Source organism: Lithobates pipiens, unplaced genomic scaffold (assembly GCF_037356315.1).
Source record: "Lithobates pipiens isolate NorthernLeopardFrog02 unplaced genomic scaffold, aLitPip1_a1.2 Scaffold_1, whole genome shotgun sequence".
NCBI lineage: Eukaryota > Metazoa > Chordata > Amphibia > Anura > Ranidae > Lithobates > Lithobates pipiens.
The window spans coordinates 167,897,058-167,918,516 of NW_027507685.1; the positions used below are offsets into that span (position 1 = coordinate 167,897,058).

General features: G+C 50.0%; 1 protein-coding gene across 3 annotated transcripts in view; it reads right to left on the reverse strand.

Annotated features, from left to right (window-relative positions):
• The window catches only part of LOC143978369 (large ribosomal subunit protein uL29-like), a 123,660-nt gene that overhangs the window by 18,456 nt on the left and 83,745 nt on the right, over positions 1-21,459 (reverse strand). Inside the window, exon 1 of one of the 3 annotated variants that reach the window (XR_013273936.1) lies at positions 1,402-1,421. The exons of the other annotated variants lie outside the window; for them this stretch is intronic. The gene's annotated coding sequence lies outside the window, so the exon portion shown is untranslated. Of the gene's footprint in view, positions 1-1,401; positions 1,422-21,459 lie in introns of those variants that run through there. 3 annotated transcript variants of the gene reach the window in all.

The window sequence follows — 21,459 nt, forward strand, 5'->3', positions numbered from 1 at the left end:
AAAATTAAATATAAATAAAAAAGAAGGGGTAATTTGTACTTTCCTGGCTTGTTCGGGTTGCAAGGAATGAAATAGGCCACAAGTACATCAGGTGTGATAAATTTATGATTTGCACCACAACTTGTAGACAAACTTTCACAAAGACCAAATATCCACAATTTTGGGTTATTTTTACCAAATGTATGTAGCAGTATAAATTGTGGCCAAAATTTGTGAAGAAAAAAAAATTTGCAAAGTTTTATCACAAACGCGCGCTTTTTCTTCAAAAGTTTTGGTCTTCTCATTTATAGTGCAAAAAAAAAAAAAAACCCAGAGGTGATCAAATACCAAATGGAAGTTCTATTTGTATGGGGGGGGGGGGTGCTCAGTTGTCAAGTGGTTAAAGCACTTTGGGTCCCTGTTTACAAAGAACAACAACTTACTGCATAGGCAGAGCACAGAGGATCAACAGTGTAAACAAAGACAACTGCAAGGAAAGTATGAATTCATGGGAGACAAGCAAACGATGGCAAAGATAACTGCATGTTTTTTTTTTTATGGGAAACAATTATATTGCATTTAGTTTGCATTCAACTTTTTAACAAATCAGTTTCAAACAGATAAGAAAAAGGACTCTCTTTTTAAAGATATTTATTGATTTGTTGCCACGTCCATTGGGAAGGGTTTCCTTTATTTCCAGTCCCCAAAACAAAGCAGGAAACATTCCAAAGAGCAGTGAAATGCCTCTGAAAAGTTACTGAAGCAGGTGTGTCCATTTCTGTAAAACCTGTGATTACTCATCACTTCACCATAACAGGACAATTACAATCTGTACTGGGGCTTTAAATTAATTAGCTTGTTTCGCACAGCATCCATTCACATACTAGGAGCAGTTTAGAAAGGAGCCAATGAAGCTACCTGCCTGTCTGGAGTGTGGGAGAGAAAAAAAAAAAAAAAGAAATTCGAGGAAGCCCCATGGAGGCACAGGAAGAACTCCAGAGTAGTGCCATGGTTGGGATTTGAACCAACAATCCCAGTGCTGCTGGGCGGAAGTCAGGGCTAGCCACTGTGCTACCTGCTTCCTCCTAAAAATAACGCGATTTTCAGTACACAGTACAGGCTTTTTTATGCTAACACTAAGCGCTGCATCAACAAATGTATAGCTGCGCCTACTCACACTCAATGCTCGGCCCAGTCAGGGTTACCTATACTGCTGTCATAGAAGCTGACAGATGAACCCTGTGACATGTTTAACACACTCCAGAGACCTGCTGCCGTGGCTTCTCAAAGTATACAGAGAGCGCTTCTTACTGCAGGCCGCCTATTCTAAACAACACTCGGCTACAAAGCACACGGAAGCCTCACAAGTAGGCCAAGACCACCCTAACTATAGTAGAACATGGGAGCCACAGTGACAGTTACCGCTCGGCTATGAACCCGCAATACAGCCTGAAACTCACTCCAGGCACTGTCCCCCCTCTCCCAGCACTATGTAACCGAGGGATGAGACGCTCAGCGCTAAGGATTATACCGGATTGCACCGGAGCAACTCATTCCACTCACCATTGTCGTCGGCAGCTGCAACAGGAAAGGGAGGAGATTACGAGGAGCGGAGTTCTTCCGGGTGATGGACAGTTCCAATTTGAGCTAAAGGGAGGATGGGACAACGTTATGGTACAGTCCGAGCGGGGACTTGGAGGGGGCGGGAGTTGGTTGTGTCAGTCAGTCAATGGACTTTGATGTACGGTTTTTTGCAAAATGTGCAGAATATCCAGTCTATCATGTATACCGCGTATGAACAGAGTAATTTTTTTAATTCCACTATGGCAAAAAAAAAAAACCTTGTCTTAACGTTACTACTTCAACCATTATGATGTTTTCGCTGTATAACCTATTTAACCCTTTTGCTGCCAGAGCCATTTTTTCACACATGCTTACAAATCATTTTAGCCCCCCAACGCACACACAAACGTACACACAAATATGTTTTCTGAGAGCAGACACCCTAGATTTTTTATGTCACACAATATTACCGCAAAGTTTAATAAATAAAAGTTAGGCTACTTTCACGCTGAGGCATTTTTCAGGCGATAAATGGCTAAAAATAGCGCTTACAAGCGCCTGAAAAATGCCTCCCCTGCCACCCCGGTGTGAAAGGCAGAGTGCTTCCCACGGGGGCGGTACGCTTGCAGGATGGGAAAAAACTCCTACAAGCAGCATGTTTGGGGCGTTGCGGGAGCGGTGAATACACTGCTCCTAAAACGCCCCTGTCATTGAAATGAATGGCCAGCACTGCCGAAGAGCCCGCAAAGCGATTTGGCAGTGGAGCTTTGCGAGTGCTTTTTACCCTTTTTCAGCCACTAATGGGGGTTAAAAGCACCACCCTAGTGGCTGAAAAGCACAGCTAAAACAACGGTAAAAATAGCGGCGCTTTGGGGCGTGTCCAAGATGGCGACAGGAGCAGACGTCTTTTAACCTCGCTCCGCTTCCGGGTCTCTTATCCTCCAATCCCGTGGTGCTGGGACCCCATACGCCGCAGGCAGCTCATCAGTGGCCCCTGGCAGCCCCCTGCTCATGCCCAGCTACAGATGGGGGGAGCAGCAGGCCGACAAAGCCACAAAAAGTCCAGGACCGTGCAGAGCCCAGGGAAGAAGGCTGCAGCCATATCCTCTACCATGTCGGCACAGAGAGGGGAGGTGAGTCATGGGGCGGCAGCTCCTCAGGTCCCTCCAGAACACACAGCGCTCCTAGAAGAAATAAATGGGTGTAACATAGCCCTGGCAGAAAGGATTGACCATGTATATATTGAAGTGGGATTGATCAGGCGAGACATTGATGCTTTTAAGGGCAGAGTGACAGAGGTGGAGCAGCATGTCTCTGTGGCTGAGGATGTACACAGGGCTCACCTGCACTCCTTAAAAATCAGAGTCAAGCACTTAGAGTCGCGTGCTGAAGATGCATAAAATCACAACAGACTGAACAATCTGCGCATCATTGGACTGCCTAAGGGGTTGAGGGGAATGACACTACCCTGTTTACAGAGCAGCTGCTGCGAACGCTCCTGCCCCATGCATCCTTCTCATCCCATTTTGTGGTGGAACGAGCCCACAGGATTCCCACAGTCAGAGGCCCACAAGGAGCTCCCCCACGCACTTTTATCTTTAAACTTCTGAATTATCGGGACCGTGATCTCATCCTGAGAGAAGCTAGGAATGTCAGGGACCTCAAGTATGAGAATGCTAAACCTCTTATATTTCCAGACTATTCTATTGAAACACAGCGACAGAGAAAGTAATTTGACCATGTGCGATCCCAACTTCGTGCCAAAAACCTGAAGTACAGCATGCTGTTTCCCAACAGACTCCAAGTCCAAGATGGAGAAAGAGTGAGATTCTTCACATCACCTGAAGAGGCGTCCTCCTGACTTGACACAATCCGTGCAGGATGAAGCAAGTATACGCCCCACATTACCTTGTTATTTACCCTCTCATGCTGAGCACTTACATTGACCTTTCTGGCTTTATCCGTTGTTTAAGCACACCCACCACTCGGACTCTGAGACTCTGGCGAGTATGGCACCCTTTCCCCCCTTTACCAGCATTAACTGTCATCCTGCACTAGGGAGAGAGAGGGGGTGGCTTCTGGCTTCCTCTTCCAGAGGGGTGATCTGGATGGGGGGGGGGGGTCTTTTCATTTGTCCCCCCTGCCCCTCTCCCCTCCTCCCCACCCCACTTGCCGCTTGCTGGGAATCATTGTCCACGCCAGAAACTCATGGTTTTTCTTCAATATTTTTTCTGTTTGTTCTTACAGGAGTGTTTTTGCCATCCACCCACCTACATTAAGATTTGTACCCCCAGCTTGCTGGTAGACCGGCACTACATATTTTATCCAGACGACCCTAACTGTTATGGGGTCAGCAGACTTATGACTAGTGAGCCTCTTGCACACATTTCCCCCGGAGCATGGCGGCTTGCCGTGTGGTTATTGGGAAGGAAAGCCACCCACAGTTCTGGGGGGGCGGTTGGCGGGATGGGGGGTTGTTTTGTTACTGGTTCTGTTTTTGTTTTATTGTCTACTATGTGAATGTATATCTGACACAGTCAAATGGGCCTATAATGTTACCGCCCTTTAAGGGCTACTCTCTTTATGCTATGTGGTTCTTTGCTTGTGCTCTGTCCAGGTCAGGCTCGTGCCCTGATTGCTTTCCACTATTGATTAACCTGACGATGGAATGAGATCACTAAGAATTATCTCTTGGAACACCAGGGGCCTAAACTCCCCAGTGAAGCGGTCACTGGTGTTTCAATTCTTGAAATCCCACAGTCCCCATATCTGAATTTTCCAGGAAACCCACCTAGTGGGGAAGAAGATCCTTAGCCTAAAAAAAAACCCTGGATTGGACATCAGTACAATTCAACATATTCCAACTTTGCCAAGGGGGGTCACTATACTCATACGCAAATCCCTGCCCTTTAAACTCCTGGGGCTGGAGCTTGACCCAGATGGACGATAAATTATAATGCATTCTATGGTGGAGAATCTAGAGGTAGTGATTGTTGGTGTTTATATTCCTCCCCCTGCCTCGGTCAAACTGCTCCATAAGTTGGGCCCCCTCCTTGCTAATTATGGTACAGATAACCTGCTACTTATGGGGATTTTAACATGACACCGAACCCTGGGCTGGACCGCCTTAACTCATCCGGGGGTTCCACCTCAGACCTTTCAGTCTGGGTAGAAACCTATGTGTTGACGGACATATGGAGATGGAGAAACCCCTCAGATAGATCCTTTGCCTGTCACTCGACCACCCACAGGGCTCTCACACGTATTGATCTGATTTACGCGGGGAGGCCTTTATTACAGAGGGTACAACTGATTTCTATTCTCCCAAGGGGAATATCTGATTATGCTCCGCTCCTCCTCAGGTTGTCCCTAGAGGGATCCCCCGCGGACAGGCTGTGGAGGCTGTCGAGATTTTGGATCTCGGACCCTGGTGTGGATTCTGGGTTTCGCTTACAAATGAATACTTACTGGACACTTAATCCAGGTCGTCTCTGCTGGCGGTGGTTTGTGATGCCTTTAAGCTGTCCTCCAGGGGTCACTATCAGACACTCATAGGTGGAGTCCGCAGACAACTGAAGGCAGATATACTTAGGGCAGAGAATAGGGCTGTCTCCCTGGAGCAGCAAAATGTCCAGACAGGGGACCCAGAGCTTTAAACTAGGCTTCAGGACAGCACCAGGGAAGTTATGCTGCTCCGCACTTCACTCACCAAAAAGAAGATGCTTCAGCAGTCCCAGAGAATTTTTGAAGAGGGTGAGAGAGGGGGTAAGCAGTCAAGCTCCATGAGTGTGCCCTCGCTGGTTGATGGAGCTGGGCTCAGACAGACCTCCTCAGGGGCGATCAGCGAGGGCTTCACGTTCTTTTATTCTGAACTTTATTCCACGCGGGGCAGCACAGTGGTGTAGTGGTTAGCACTCTCGCCTAGCAGTAAAAAGGGTCGCTGGTTCAAATCCCAACCACGACACTACCTGCATGGAGTTTTCATGTTCTCCCTGTGCCTGTGTGGGTTTCCTCCGGGTACTCCAGTTTCCTCCCACACTCCAAAGACATGCAGGTAGGTTAATTGGCTTCTGTCCAAAATTGGCCCTAGGATATGAATGGAGACCTTGAATTGTGGGCTCCTTGAGGGTAGGGACCAATGAGAGTGTACAATGTACAGGGATAGGGACCATTGTAGACACTCACTCAGGTTGAACTGGATGGACTGGTGTCTTTATTCAACTTTACTAACTATGTAACTATGTAATTATGCGAGTAGACTACTCTATGGAAGACCTCCACATATACCTCTCAGACATTGACTTCCCTGTCTTGACCGATACATACAGAGCCCAACTTGACTCTTCCATTACGCTTAAAGAGGTCCAGCAGGCCATATCCTCACTCCAGGCAGGGAAAACACCAGGCCCCACTGAATTTTATAAGATGTACGCTGAGGAATTAGCCCCAAAGTTTCATTCTATGCTCCTTACATCACTGAGGGACGGGGCAGTGATAGTGGTCATTCCCAAACCAGGGAAGGACCCTGAACATTGCAAGTCCTACGGCCCAATCTCTTTGATTGATGTGGATGCCAAACCACTGGCCAAAATGTTGGCCACTAGATTGAACTGGGTGATCACGGCGTTAGTCCACCCAGACCAGTCAGGATTCATGCCGAACAGGGGCACAGACAGGGCCGTCTTTAAGGAAGGGCAAAAGGTGCAGCTGCCCTGGGCCCTGTCATTGTTGTGGGGCCCAAAGTAGCTGCCTCATACTTGCCAACTATCCAAGTTAAAATTTTCTTGTCCCTTGAAGTTTTAGTGCTGTGCTGTGTCCCAATATCTCAGTGTGAATTGATGCTACTAATGCTGCCCAGCTCTGCCCTATAGTTGTGTATGGATAACTCGCCTACAGACCCTGTGTTTACATGTAAATAACCGGCATTCATATGTAAATAGTGGCAGCATTACCAAGCAAATAGCTGTGGCCAGCAGCATTGATATGTAAATAAAGGCTGCATTCATATGTATATCATGCTTCCCTGCAGTGAGAAGATGATGTGCTGATGATGTGCTGTAACCTCTAGCATTCAGTGAGCAGTATTACTGTACAGTAGGGATGAGCCGAACACCCCCCCAGTTCGGTTCGCACTAGAACTTTCGAATGGACCCCAAATTCGTACGAACTTTAGAACCCCATTGAAGTCTATGGGACTCGAACGCTCGAAATTAAAAGTGCTAATTTTAACGGCTAATATGCAAGATACTGTCCTAAAAAGGGTTTGGGGACCTGGCTCCTGCCCCAGGGGATATGGGTCAATGCCTAAAATGTTTTTAAAAATGGCCGTTTTGGCGGGAGCACTGATTTTATTGACGATTAAAGTGAAAAAAAAAAGTGAAATATTCCTTTAAATATGGTGCCTGGGGGGTGTCTGTAGTATGCCTGTGAAGTGGCACGTGTTTCCCGTGTTTAGAACAGTCCCTGCACAAAATGACATTAAACGGAAATAACATCATTTAAAACTGCTTGCGGTTTTAATGTTATATCTGGTTCCTGCAATATGGTTGAAAATCATTGAGAAAAATGGCATGGGTAGCCCTCCCTGGCCATTACCAGCCCCTTTGGGTCTTGTACGCATACTAAGGGGAACCCAATACCCATATTAAAAAAAGGAAATGTGTGTGGCCCCCAGGCCCTATATACTCAGAACAGCAGTATACAGGCGGTGCAAACAAGACAGGGACTGTGTAGGTTTGTTGTGTTAAGTTGAATCTGTTTGTAATTTTCAACTGGTACATTTTTAAAGTGTAGCTCCAGTCAAAAAAACTATTTTTAAGCTTTTTGGAAAACATAGGGAAGGGTTATCACCCCTGTATATTTTGTTTTGTCGTACATCTTTTTTCATCTCACTTGCTGTTGTCTCCTTCTGTTTGCAAGTATGAGATGTTTGTAAGTTGGATGTTTGAAAGTAGGGGCCTGCCCTATATGCTCTGCAGAAATGGCGGAACAAGGTGTTGGTTTTGCCACAACATTGTAAGCCCTCAAAGTGACTCTTGGTGGGTGCTGGAGTGCCCTGCTGTGAACAATTATATCAAGAATTGTAATTACATGCCATTGTTGAACAGTGGTAGAAAAATTGACCTTTGGTGGTTGTGGTGCTGGTGCCACAACACTATAAGTCCTCATAGTTACTCTGGGTGGGCACAGGAACGGGCCCTCCTGTGAAATATTATATCAAGAATTGTAATTACATGTCCCTGTTAAACAGGGGCAGAAAAATTGTGCCTTAGGCACTGGTGCTGGTGCCACCACACTGCAACCTCTCCCATATACTCTAATTTTATTGCAGGAATTAGCCCTGCTGCAAAGCATTGCATCAAAAATTGTACTTAAACGCCCCTGTTAAACAGGGGCAGAAAAATTGGGCTGATGGCATCACCCAGAACCAGAAATGTTCTTCCAACATATCAGCGGAGGAGGAAGGGGATAGACAATCAACATAACAGGACAGTCACTCAGCATCAGCATAGGCAGTCTTGAAGGGATGTGATATTTCAAAAAAAATTATTTGGTTACATCAGCTTCAGGTGCTTGGTAGCTGTGGGTGATCCAAGACTTGATAAAGGTCAGTCGATCAACTGATTTGGTGGACAGGCGCACCCTGTGATTGGTAACAAAGCCACCAGCAGCACTGAAGGTGCGTTCCGAAAGAACGCTGGATGCAGGACAGGCCAGTAGCTCAATTGCATACTGTGCAAGCTCTGGCCAGTGATCCATCCTCAAGACCCAGTAAGCCAGAGGATTTTCGGTGAGAAAGGTGTCCAAGTCTGACCTTGCCCCTAGGTATTCCTGCACCATGTAAATCAGGCGCTGGCGATGGTTGCTAGAACCGATCATACCTTGGGGCTGCGGACTAAAAAATTGTCTGAAAGCATCAGTCAGACGGCCACCTTCTCCACCGCTCCTTCTGACCGATGCCTCAGCAACACATTGTACAGGACCAGGGAACGCGTTGCACAAACCTTTCTGCAAGGCCTCCCGGAGATGTCTCATCCTCTGCTCCCTCTGCGATGGCAAGATAAGGTCGGCAACCTTACCCTTGTACCGTGGATCAAGGAGAGTGGCCAGCCAGTAATGGCCCCTCTCCTTGATCCGAAGAATACGAGGATCCTTCCGCAGGCTTTGCAGGATCAGGGAGGCCATGCAGCGTAGGTTAGCTGAGGCATTTGGTCCGGAGTCCTCTGGGTCACTAAGGACAACATGATCCGCAGCTACCTCCTCCCAGCCACGTACAAGTCCACGTGTTTCTTGGGACTGTAAATCATCCCTACAAGACTGCTGCTGCTGATGCTGAGTGCCAGCCTCCACCTCCATGCTGACACAATCATCCTCCTCCTCCTCCTCATCCTCTTCCTGTGTGATTGGTGGCACAGCAGGAACACTGTCTGGATAAAGGGGGCCTTGAGAGGCAAGGAAGTACTCCTCTTCCTGCCTCTGTTCTGCCTCAAGTGCCCTGTCCATTAGTGATGGCCGAACGGTTCGCCCGGCGGTCGTTTCGCGGCGAATTTCCGACTTTCGCCGTCCGCGGGTTCGAACGCCTTTTTCCGTCGTTCGCCCCGGCGGACTTACGTGTTTAATGTATACAAGAACTTTAACCTTTCGTGACACGTTTATCATGTGTTACAGGACAACCAATTGAGACATGACAGCTCATGGACACTTGGACATTCCCCCTAACCTATAAATACACCCGATCCGGTGGCCATTTTACATTCTTTCTTCTGTCACTGTAGGGAAAGGATCCTGTGTGGAGTAGGGACAGAGAAAACGCTAGCTATTTGGTACACAAAAGTTCTTTTCAGGACTGGTATAGGTGTTAGGTCAGCAGCCTGAGTTTCTTTTGTCAGTTTAGATAAAGGGACAGAGCGCTGTATGCTGCTATTTTAGGGACAGCTCAGCCAGATTAGTCTTTCTTCATCATCATCATCATCATCATCATTAGCTGTTACTATCAGGTCCACAAAAGAGCTGTTCCAGCTAATCGTTCCAGCCTACTCTTTTTTGCCAATTTGTATAGGGACAGGCAGGAAGCAGTGTGTCAGGCAGTGAGGATAATTTTAAAGACTTGCTGTTACTATTAGTTCCACAAAGGTTCTTTTCAGGACTGGTATCAGTGGTACGGTAATAGGCTTGTACACGTATAATATTCTTTCTTCCAAATATAGAAAGAATATTATACTTGACTGCTGCCCTTCTGCTGCAGTCTGCTAATCATTCACAACTCACTTGTTCCACAAAGCTCTTTATCAGGACTGGTAACTTGGTCTGTCTAGGGTGCTACGGTACATAGGCTTGGGTGCGGTACAGTCTGCTGTTCTGTAAGGACCGCTATCGGTCCACAATACATAGGGTTGCCGTGCACTACTGCTGACCGCTGCCCTATACTGCAGCAGTCCTTCATTGGTATAGGGACTGACGTACAGTCTGCTAATCACTAACACACAACCTGCTTGGTCCACAAAAGTTCTTATAAGGACTGGTAACTTGGTATAGGGTGCTACGGTACATAGGCTTGAGTGCGGTACAGTCTGCTGTTCTGTAAGGACCGCTATCGGTCCACAATACATAGGGTTGCCGTGCACTACTGCTGACCGCTGCCCTATACTGCAGCAGTCCTTCATTGGTATAGGGACTGACGTACAGTCTGCTAATCACTAACACACAACCTGCTTGTTCCACAAAAGTTCTTATAAGGACTGGTAACTTGGTATAGGGTGCTACGGTACATAGGCTTGAGTGCGGTACAGTCTGCTGTTCTGTAAGGACCGCTATCGGTCCACAATAGATAGGGTTGACGTGCACCACTGCTGACCGCTGCCCTATACTGCAGCAGTCCTTCAGCGGTATAGGGACTGACGTACAGTCTGCTAAACACTAATACACAACCTGCTTGGTCCACAAAAGTTCTTATAAGGACTGGTAACTTGGTATAGGGTGCTACGGTACATAGGCTTGAGTGCGGTACAGTCTGCTGTTCTGTAAGGACCGCTATCGGTCCACAATAGATAGGGTTGACGTGCACCACTGCTGACCGCTGCCCTATACTGCAGCAGTCCTTCAGCGGTATAGGGACTGACGTACAGTCTGCTAAACACTAATACACAACCTGCTTGGTCCACAAAAGTTCTTATAAGGACTGGTAACTTGGTATAGGGTGCTACGGTACATAGGCTTGAGTGCGGTACAGTCTGCTGTTCTGTAAGGACCGCTATCGGTCCACAATAGATAGGGTTGACGTGCACCACTGCTGACCGCTGCCCTATACTGCAGCAGTCCTTCAGCGGTATAGGGACTGACGCACAGTCTGCTAAACACTAACACACAACCTGCTTGGTCCACAAAAGTTTTTATAAGGACTGGTAACTTGGTATAGGGTGCTACGGTACATAGGCCTGAGTGCGTTACAGTCTGCTGTTCTGTAAGGACCGCTATCGGTCCACAATACATAGGGTTGCCGTGCACTACTGCTGACCGCTGCCCTATACTGCAGCAGTCCTTCATTGGTATAGGGACTGACGTACAGTCTGCTAATCACTAACACACAACCTGCTTGGTCCACAAAAGTTCTTATAAGGACTGGTAACTTGGTATAGGGTGCTACGGTACATAGGCCTGAGTGCGTTACAGTCTGCTGTTCTGTAAGGACCGCTATCGGTCCACAATACATAGGGTTGACGTGCACCACTGCTGACCGCTGCCCTATACTGCAGCAGTCCTTCAGCGGTATAGGGACTGACGTACAGTCTGCTAAACACTAATACACAACCTGCTTGGTCCACAAAAGTTCTTATAAGGACTGGTAACTTGGTATAGGGTGCTACGGTACATAGGCTTGAGTGCGGTACAGTCTGCTGTTCTGTAAGGACCGCTATCGGTCCACAATACATAGGGTTGCCGTGCACTACTGCTGACCGCTGCCCTATACTGCAGCAGTCCTTCATTGGTATAGGGACTGACGTACAGTCTGCTAATCACTAACACACAACCTGCTTGTTCCACAAAAGTTCTTATAAGGACTGGTAACTTGGTATAGGGTGCTACGGTACATAGGCTTGAGTGCGGTACAGTCTGCTGTTCTGTAAGGACCGCTATCGGTCCACAATAGATAGGGTTGACGTGCACCACTGCTGACCGCTGCCCTATACTGCAGCAGTCCTTCAGCGGTATAGGGACTGACGTACAGTCTGCTAAACACTAATACACAACCTGCTTGGTCCACAAAAGTTCTTATAAGGACTGGTAACTTGGTATAGGGTGCTACGGTACATAGGCTTGAGTGCGGTACAGTCTGCTGTTCTGTAAGGACCGCTATCGGTCCACAATAGATAGGGTTGACGTGCACCACTGCTGACCGCTGCCCTATACTGCAGCAGTCCTTCAGCGGTATAGGGACTGACGTACAGTCTGCTAAACACTAATACACAACCTGCTTGGTCCACAAAAGTTCTTATAAGGACTGGTAACTTGGTATAGGGTGCTACGGTACATAGGCTTGAGTGCGGTACAGTCTGCTGTTCTGTAAGGACCGCTATAGGTCCACAATAGATAGGGTTGACGTGCACCACTGCTGACCGCTCACCTATACTGCAGCAGTCCTTCAGCGGTATAGGGACTAAGAGTTTTGTCACAGGGTCATTTAAAAAATGACATGCAGAGGAAGAGGCAGGCCCTTCCGCAGGGGTGGTAGGGGTAGGGCAGGAGCAACAGGCTTGAGCCAAAGTGGGAAGTTGCAGAAGGTGCGTTCAATTACTTTAAAGGATGCACCAGACTTGGTTGAGTGGCTCGCTCAGCCTTACTCTTCTGCACCCTCCTCATCCTCTCGATCTGCACCCTCTTCTTCACTCTCTGCTATGTGCACCCCCAAAGACACTACCACCAACAACACGACCACCACCACCACCACCACATACCTTCCGCTTGAGTCACTGGAATTATTTTCCGATCCATATCAAGAGGACATTTCTGATGCGCAGCCACTCTTGGTATTGGATCAGGAAGAGGAGGTAGCAACAAGCGCTACTCAGCAGTCTGACGCCAGTACCCAGATCAGCCCAAGGAGGAGGTTGGTCCCCGGTGTTGCTGCCTACTCTACTTATAGCGGTGGGGAAGGTGACGTTGATGATGACGTGTCTAGTGATGTCACGTGGGTGCCCACAAGAGAGGAAGAGGAGGGGAGTTCAGAGGGAGATATGGACCAGCAGATAGGGAGGAGAAGCAGCAATGACTTACATTGCACAGCAGGGACAAAGCAGACTGCAAATGTATCAGGAGCGAGTCATCGACCATGTACGGTCACATCTGGCGCTCCCAGGACACCGGCACATGGCTCCGCAGTGTGGGCTTTTTTTAACGTGTCCGCTGCTGACAATAGCGTTGCCATCTGCAATCTTTGCAGTCAACGCGTTAGTCGCGGTAAGCCCAATACTCACCTAGGGACGACCGCCTTAAGAAGGCACATGAGCAGCCATCACCGAGCCCAGTGGGAGCAACGGAACACACAAAGCCACACTGCAGGCTCTCACCGTCCAGCCTCGTCTTCTACTTCTCCTTCTCCTCTCTCCTCACAATTGTCCTCCACTCCACCTTCCATCACGCCAAGCTCACATTTTTCTGCAAAAAGGCAGGCTTCCGTGGGCCTAATGTTTGAGCGTAAAAAAATGATGACGCCGGATAACCCTCTTGCCCAACGGTTGGCGGCTGGCTTGTCAGAACTCATAGCCCGCCAACTACTGCCATATAAACTGGTGGACTCGGAGGCCTTTCGCAAATTTGTGGCCATTGGAACACCACAATGGAAGGTCCCAGGAAGGAAGTATTTCTCAGAGAAGGGCATCCCAGAGCTATATGGCCATGTTCAGCGGCAAGTGAATGTATCTCTGGCACACAGTGTCGGTGCCAAGATACATCTGACCACAGACACGTGGTCTAGCAAACACGGGCAGGGAAGGTATATCAGTTTTACTGCCCACTGGGTGAACCTTCTGACGGCCGTCAAGCATGTAACCCGTGGCACCCGTGTAGATTTGGTTTTACCGCCACGGATTGCATGCAGGCCTGACTCTTCTTCTCCTCCTCCTACTCCATCCTCCTCCCTCTCCTCCTCAGCTGCCTCCTCCTTTTCCGCTGCTAGCGTCTCTTCCACTGCACCGCCCAAGCTCCCCAGAACCTATTCCACATGCCAGGTGAGACGTTGCCATGCCGTGCTGCGTCTGTTGTGCCTGGAAGCAAAGAGCCACACTGGCCCGGCACTCCTTTCAGCTTTGCGTTCACAGGCAGATGAGTGGCTAACACCGCTCAATTTGACAGTTGGTAAAGTGGTGTGTGACAACGGTGCCAATCTGCTTAGCGCATTGAAACAGGGCAAAATCACGCACGTGCCGTGCATGGCACACGTCTTAAACTTGGTCGTGCAGCGATTCCTTGTCAAATACCCTGGGGTCCAGGACATCTTGCGGCAGGCAAGGAAAATCTCGGCCCATTTCAGAAGATCTTACACGGCCATGGCTCGCCTTGCTGACATTCAGCGGCGACACCATCTGCCGGTCAGACGTCTTATTTGCGATTGCCCGACGCGATGGAACTCAACCTTCTATATGCTTGATAGGCTGCTCCAGCAGAAACGTGCAGTTAACGTCTACCTGTATGAACTCTGCGAAAGAAACGGTTCTGGGGAGCTGGGTTTTTTTTCACCGCGCCAGTGGCTGCTCATGCGCGACACATGCAGACTTCTGCGGCCATTTGAGGAGATCACCAAACTGGTCAGTCGCAGCCATGGCGCCATCAGTGACATGGTACCTTATGCCTTCTTTCTGGAGCGTGCATTGCGTCGTGTCATTGATCAGGCTGTGGAGGAGCAGGAGCGGGAAGATGAGGAAGTCGCAATGCTGGATGAATTCCCAGGGGGGGCTACTCTATCTGAGACAAGTCAACAACAGGAGTCTGATGAGGAGTCAGAGGAGGATGGTGCCGGGGCGGATGAGCAGGAGCAAGAAGAGCATGCTTTAAACCTTTCTGGGATCCCTGTTGTGCGAGGATGGGGAGAGGAGAATGAAGAGGACGACATTATCCTGGATGATGAGCAGGAGCCAGGCCACCACACCGCTTCCACTTTAGTGCAAATGGGGGCCTTCATGCTCCAGTGTTTTAATAGGGACCCCCGTATAAAAAGCATGAGGGTCAAGGACCAGTACTGGGTGGCAACGTACTTAGACCCCCGGTACAAACACAAAATGGCGGAAATGTTACCGCCGTCGCAGAGGGCTGTCAGAATGCAGCACTTCCAGGCCTTGCTTCGAGAAATGCTGCATTCTGCTTTTGCGTGCGCTGGCAGAGGAGCAATTCCCACTCCCAGAGAAGGATTTGCGGGTACCAATCCAACAGCGCCTGCAAGAAGAGGCCGGTTTGAAGATGTGTTGGTGACTTCGGATATGAGGTCATTCTTTCAGCCGACCCATCGACAGGTGTCATCCGGATCCAGCATCAGGGAACGCCTAGACCGTCAGGTGTCCGACTACATTGGGTTAACGGCCGATGTGGACGCTCTGAGGAGTGATGAACCCCTAGACTACTGGGTGGGCAGGCTTGACCTCTGGCCAGAGCTTGCCCAATTTGCAATCGAACTGTTGGCTTGCCCCTCATCCAGTGTCCTGTCCGAAAGGACGTTCAGCGCAGCAGGGGGGATTGTGACCGATAAGCGTACTCGCCTAGCTCACCACAGTGTTAACTACCTCACATTTCTAAAAATGAATGAGGCATGGATCTCGGAGGAATTCAACACATGTGATCAGTAGACCATGTATATGTCTATAAACAATTTTTGGAATCAAGCACACAGACCTTCTTAATTCATTTGGCTCACTTCCCTGACCCAAAAAAGCACACCGTACTATATGCCCCTACCCTCCTCTTTGAAGAGGTTGAGCGGTGTCATATTTCTACTGGGGCTGCTTATTATGAGGGGTTCCCACCATCCCTGTGCTGTGCTGACTTCCTCCTGGGTGTTCTTATTATGAGGGGCTCCCACCATCCCTGTGCTGTGCTGACTTCCTCCTGGGGGTTCTTATTATGAGGGGATCACACCATCCCTGTGCTGTGCTGACTTCCTCCTGGGGCTGCTTACGGTGCTGCTGTCAGCGCTGTATGTCACGGAGCTGCTGTCAGCGCTGTATGTCACGGAGCTGCTGTCAGCGCTGTATGTCACGGAGCTGCTGTCAGCGCTGTATGTCACGGAGCTGCTGTCAGCGCTGTATGTCACGGAGCTGCTGTCAGCGCTGTATGTCACGGAGCTGCTGTCAGCGCTGTATGTCACGGAGCTGCTGTCAGCGCTGTATGTCACGGAGCTGCTGTCAGCGCTGTATGTCACGGAGCTGCTGTCAGCGCTGTATGTCACGGAGCTGCTGTCAGCGCTGTATGTCACGGAGCTGCTGTCAGCGCTGTATGTCACGGAGCTGCTGTCAGCGCTGTATGTCACGGAGCTGCTGTCAGCGCTGTATGTCACGGAGCTGCTGTCAGCGCTGTATGTCACGGTGCTGCTGTCAGCGCTGTATGTCACGGAGCTGCTGTCAGCGCTGTATGTCACGGAGCTGCTGTCAGCGCTGTATGTCACGGTGCTGCTGTCAGCGCTGTATGTCACGGAGCTGCTGTCAGCGCTGTATGTCACGGAGCTGCTGTCAGCGCTGTATGTCACGGAGCTGCTGTCAGCGCTGTATGTCACGGAGCTGCTGTCAGCGCTGTATGTCACGGAGCTGCTGTCAGCGCTGTATGTCACGGAGCTGCTGTCAGCGCTGTATGTCACGGAGCTGCTGTCAGCGCTGTATGTCACGGTGCTGCTGTCAGCGCTGTATGTCACGGAGCTGCTGTCAGCGCTGTATGTCACGGAGCTGCTGTCAGTGCTGTATGTCACGGAGCTGCTGTCAGCGCTGTATGTCACGGAGCTGCTGTCAGCGCTGTATGTCACGGTGCTGCTGTCAGCGCTGTATGTCACGGAGCTGCTGTCAGCGCTGTATGTCACGGAGCTGCTGTCAGTGCTGTATGTCACGGAGCTGCTGTCAGCGCTGTATGTCACGGAGCTGCTGTCAGCGCTGTATGTCACGGAGCTGCTGTCAGCGCTGTATGTCACGGTGCTGCTGTCAGCGCTGTATGTCACGGAGCTGCTGTCAGCGCTGTATGTCACGGAGCTGCTGTCAGCGCTGTATGTCACGGAGATGCTGTCAGCGCTGTATGTCACGGAGCTGCTGTCAGCGCTGTATGTCACGGAGCTGCTGTCAGCGCTGTATGTCACGGTGCTGATGTCAGTGCTCTGTATTACGGTGCTGCTGTCAGTGCTCTGTATCTCCTGCACCCTCTTGTTTGCCTACCCTGGTCCCTGACCTTCCCTCTCCTCCATTGCCTTCATTAGCTCCATAGTCCTGAATTGTCAGAACAATTTCCCAAATAAAAAAAAAATGCTTGTAGTTATCGATCCCAAATTCACCTCATACATGTATTATGCTATTGTCCAGGTGGTGGGACTACGTGCTACCCCCTAATAATTACCCCGTGGCCGCAAATTCGACCTAAAGGTTTGCGAAATTCGCCTCCCATTGAAGTCAATGGAGCCCGCGGCGAACGGTCGTTTTCGCGAACGTTTGTGTCCGTTCGCGTTTCGCGTTCGCGAAACGTCCCGTCGGAAGTTCGTCCATCACTACTGTCCATTATTCCACGCAGCGTATGCTCCAAGTGGTGGACAAGAGGTACAGTGTCACTGATGCATGCACTGTCACTGCTCACCATCCTTGTGGCCTCCTCAAACAGTGACAGGACAGTGCATGCATCCCTGATCATGCCCCACTGGCGTGGTGAGAAAAAACCGAGCTCCCCTGATCCTGTCCTGGTGCCGTAGTCGCACAGGTACTCATTGATGGCCCTCTGCTGCGTGTGCAGCCGCTGCAGCATGGCCAACGTTGAGTTCCACCTGGTGGGCATGTCACATATAAGGCGGTTCTTGGGCAGGTTCAACTCCTTTTGGAGCTCAGCCAGCCAAGCACAGGCATTAAATGATCGGCGGAAATGCACACAGACTTTCCTGGCCTGCTTCAGGACATCCTGTAAGCCGGGGTACCTGCCCAAGAACCACTGCACCACCAGGTTAAGGACGTGAGCTACACAGGGCACATGGGTCAGTTGTCCCTGTCGGAGGGCGGAGAGGAGGTTGGTGCCATTGTCGCAAACCACCATTCCTGGCTTAAGCTGGCGTGGCGTCAACCACCTCTCGGCCTGCCCCTGCAGAGCTGACAAAACATCCGCCTCAGTGTGGCTCCTGTCCCCCAAACAAACCAGCGCAAGCACGGCATGGCATCGTTTTGCCTGCGTACTTGCGTAGCCCCTGGAACGCCTACGGAGCACCGCTGGTTCTGAGGACAGAGCACTGGAAGAGGCCATGGAAGAAGAAGAAGAGGAGGGGGTGGAGGAGAGAGGTGTGTCACAACCAATAGTAGCATTTTGGAGGCGTGGTGGCGGAACAACCTCCAACACTACTGCACCTTGTCCTGCATCCTTCCCAGCTGCCAGAAGAGTGACCCTCCCTGTCCATGCCTGCTGGACCATGAGTCAGCGGTAATATGCACCTTACCGCTGACCGCCCTGTCCAGCGAGGCAAGGACATTGCCTTCCACATGCCAGTAGAGAGCCGGAATCTCCTTCCGTGAGAAAAAGTGGCGTTTGGGGACCTGCCACCGAGGAACCGCACATTGTACAAATTTACGGAAGGGGGCCGAGTCTACCAACTGAAAAGGCAGCAGTTGAAGTGCTAGCAATTTAGCCAAGCTAGCATTCAACCGCTGGGCATGTGGATGGCTGGGAGTGAACTTCTTTCACCGGTCCAGCAGCTGGGGCAGGGACATTTGCCTGCTATAATCGGACGTGGGTGTACTGCTAGCAGAGTGCCTGGAAGCACTTGGCTGTGAAACACCTAATTCTACACCTTCATTCCTCTCAGAGCAGGTTTCAGAGAGGACTGAAGGTCTAGTGGGGTTGGAGATGCCAGCTGATGAGGAGCAAGGAGAGGTCCGCTTTGTTCTTTGGTGTGGGTCTTTGAGGTACGCTTGCCAACGAGCTGCATGGCAGGTCAACATATGTCTGGTCAAGCATGTGGTGCCCAAGCGGCTGATGTTTTGGCCACGCGAGATACGCTTGAGACATATGTTGCAAATAGCAGCGGTGCGATCTGATGCACTCGTCTCAAAAAAGGCCCACAACAAAGAACTTTTATAATAACGTGCAGAGGCAGCGCCCTGCACAGGCGGAGCTCTGCGGTGTGATTCAGTCAGTGTGCTGCCTCTAAGCTGGCCCCCGGAGGGCATCCTGCCTCGTTGGACATGTGCCTCCTTCTCCTCCTCCTCCTATCTCCTACCAGGCACCCACGTGGAGTCAGTGCCCTCATCATCCCCTCCCTCTTCATCGCTGTAGCAAACCTGGCAATATGCTGCAGCTTGTGGAACATGACTGCCAGATTGCTGTCCTTCTTGAGCATCCCCTCTCTCTGCATTCATGCTACTGCCTTCCTCTAGCTCAGTGTCATCATCAGAGCCTACAAAACACTGGGCATCCTCCTGGAGCATGTACCCAACACTGTGCTCAAAGAGTTCAGGAGACTCCTCAGGAGGACGTGGTGGGTCTAGGGAAGGAGTCACTGATGATGACACTGAGACGAGGGAAGACGATGCGTTGGCAGCTGCTTTGCTAGTACCCTGAGACTGGGTGAGAGAGAATGAGGAGGATGAAGAGGGCTTGGTCATCCACTCTACCAAGTCGTTGGCATGTTGCAGTTCAACATGTCCAGCTGCCGAAAAGAAGGACAAGCGTGTCCCATGGCCACGTGCTGATGACAATGCACCGCGTCCACGACCAGCACTGTTGTCTCTAGACACAGAGCCTGCTTGTCCTCTTATCGGCTCGCGCCTGTCTGCCTCTCCTTGCTGGCCTTCCAGACATGGTAATGGCCTGAAGGGAGTTGGGTAAAACAGCAGTTGGGTAGTGTATATTGTGCTGGAGGCACACAACACCCACTAACTCCTGCAGATGCCTTTATTATAGAACACCAGAGATAAAGGGGTATACTGTAATGGAGTCACACAACACCCACTAAGCCCTGCAGAAGGCTCTATTAGAGAACAGCAATAAAGGGTAGATACAGGTGTATATTGTGCTGGAGGCACAAAACACCCACTAACTCCTGCAGATTCCTTTATTATAGAACACCAGAGATAATGGGGTATATACAGATGTATACTGTGCTGTGCTGGAGGCACACACAACTTCCAATAACTCCTGCAGATGGCAAGTGGGCTCAAATAGAGAAGAGCTATGTAGGTGGATATAGCGGTGTGTACTGGGTACAGAGCACGCAGACAGCACGCACAAGCTCCTAACACTACTGACTGCAAGCTCTATTATAAAAGATAGATCACTAGCTATATAGGTGAGGTGAATATAGCGGTGTATACTGTGGTCAGGGCACGCAGACAACAACCACTACAGAAGAGCAAGATCGAAAATCGGCTGATAACGATCGGTGTATACTGTGTTGAAGGTACACAGAACACCCACTAACTGCTTCAGACGCCAACACACTACACAAGGCCACCGCGCTGGCGGCCTTATATAGTGTGGGGCGTGTACTACACAGCCTGAGCTATGATTGGCCACAGGCATCCTGCCTGTGGCCAATCATGGTTCTCCTCGCTGCTGGCGCTGTGATTGGCCAAGCATGCGGGGTCACAGTGCATGCTTGGCCAATCATGAGCCAGCAATGCACTGCGATGACGCAGTGCATTGTGGGCCGTGAGCGCCACACGAATTTGGCGCAAACGGCCCATAACGTTCGGAATTCGCCAAACGGGCGAACAGCCGATGTTCGAGTCGAACGCATGTTCGACTCGAACACGAAGCTCATCCCTACTCATCCCTACTGTATAGTAAGCTCTAGAAACTAATAACAAGCAGAAATCATTTGCTGTAACCTCTAGTAACTAATCAGTGAGCCGTAATGTGTGCTGTAACTTATAGCAACCAGTCAGTAAGCGGTAATGATATGCTGCCTTGTCTGATACAGTAAACAGATTTTAAGTCTCAGAGCAGGTGGAGGGTGAGATTGCATGGGGGGGGGGCCCAAGAAAATGTTTGCTCGGAGTCCAATCAATATTAAAGACGGCCCTGGGCACAGATATAAATATCCGTAGTCTATTCACCACATTGATCTGGCAGAGAAGGGAATTCGACTTGGTTGAGTGGCTCTATCTATGGGAGGTCCTGGAACGTTTTGGATTTGGACCCAAGTTTATTTCCTGGATCCAACTTCTTTACAAGAATCCTACTGCCCGGGTCAGAGTGAACGGCCTGTTGTCCCCCCCTTCAGCCTACATAGGGGTACCAGGCAGGGATGCCCCTTGTCCCCAGGGCTCTTTGCCCTGGCAATTGAACCTTTAGCGATCTTAATACGCCAGGACGAGAGGGTTGAGGGAATACGGGTTGGAGTACTACAGGAGAAAATCTCCCTGTACGCGGACGACACCCTACTGTATCTAGCCGACGTGGACACCTCCCTCAGTTCTGCACTTGAAATAATCGACCAATTCGGCAATTATTCTGGGGTCCGCATTAACTGGGATAAGTCTGTCCTTTTCCCCTCCACCATTCTGGTCCCTGGGCGATCACCAACACACCACTCCAGTGGGTGGACGAATTTAAATATTTGGAAGTAACTGTAAAAAACTCCCCTTAGGCGTATATAGGTGATAACCTCTCCCCCTTTTAGTGCAGCTCGGTAGGAGATGCCAAATGTGGAAAACACTGCCACTATCCCCAGTGGGCAGGGCGAACCTGCTAAAGATGATATAT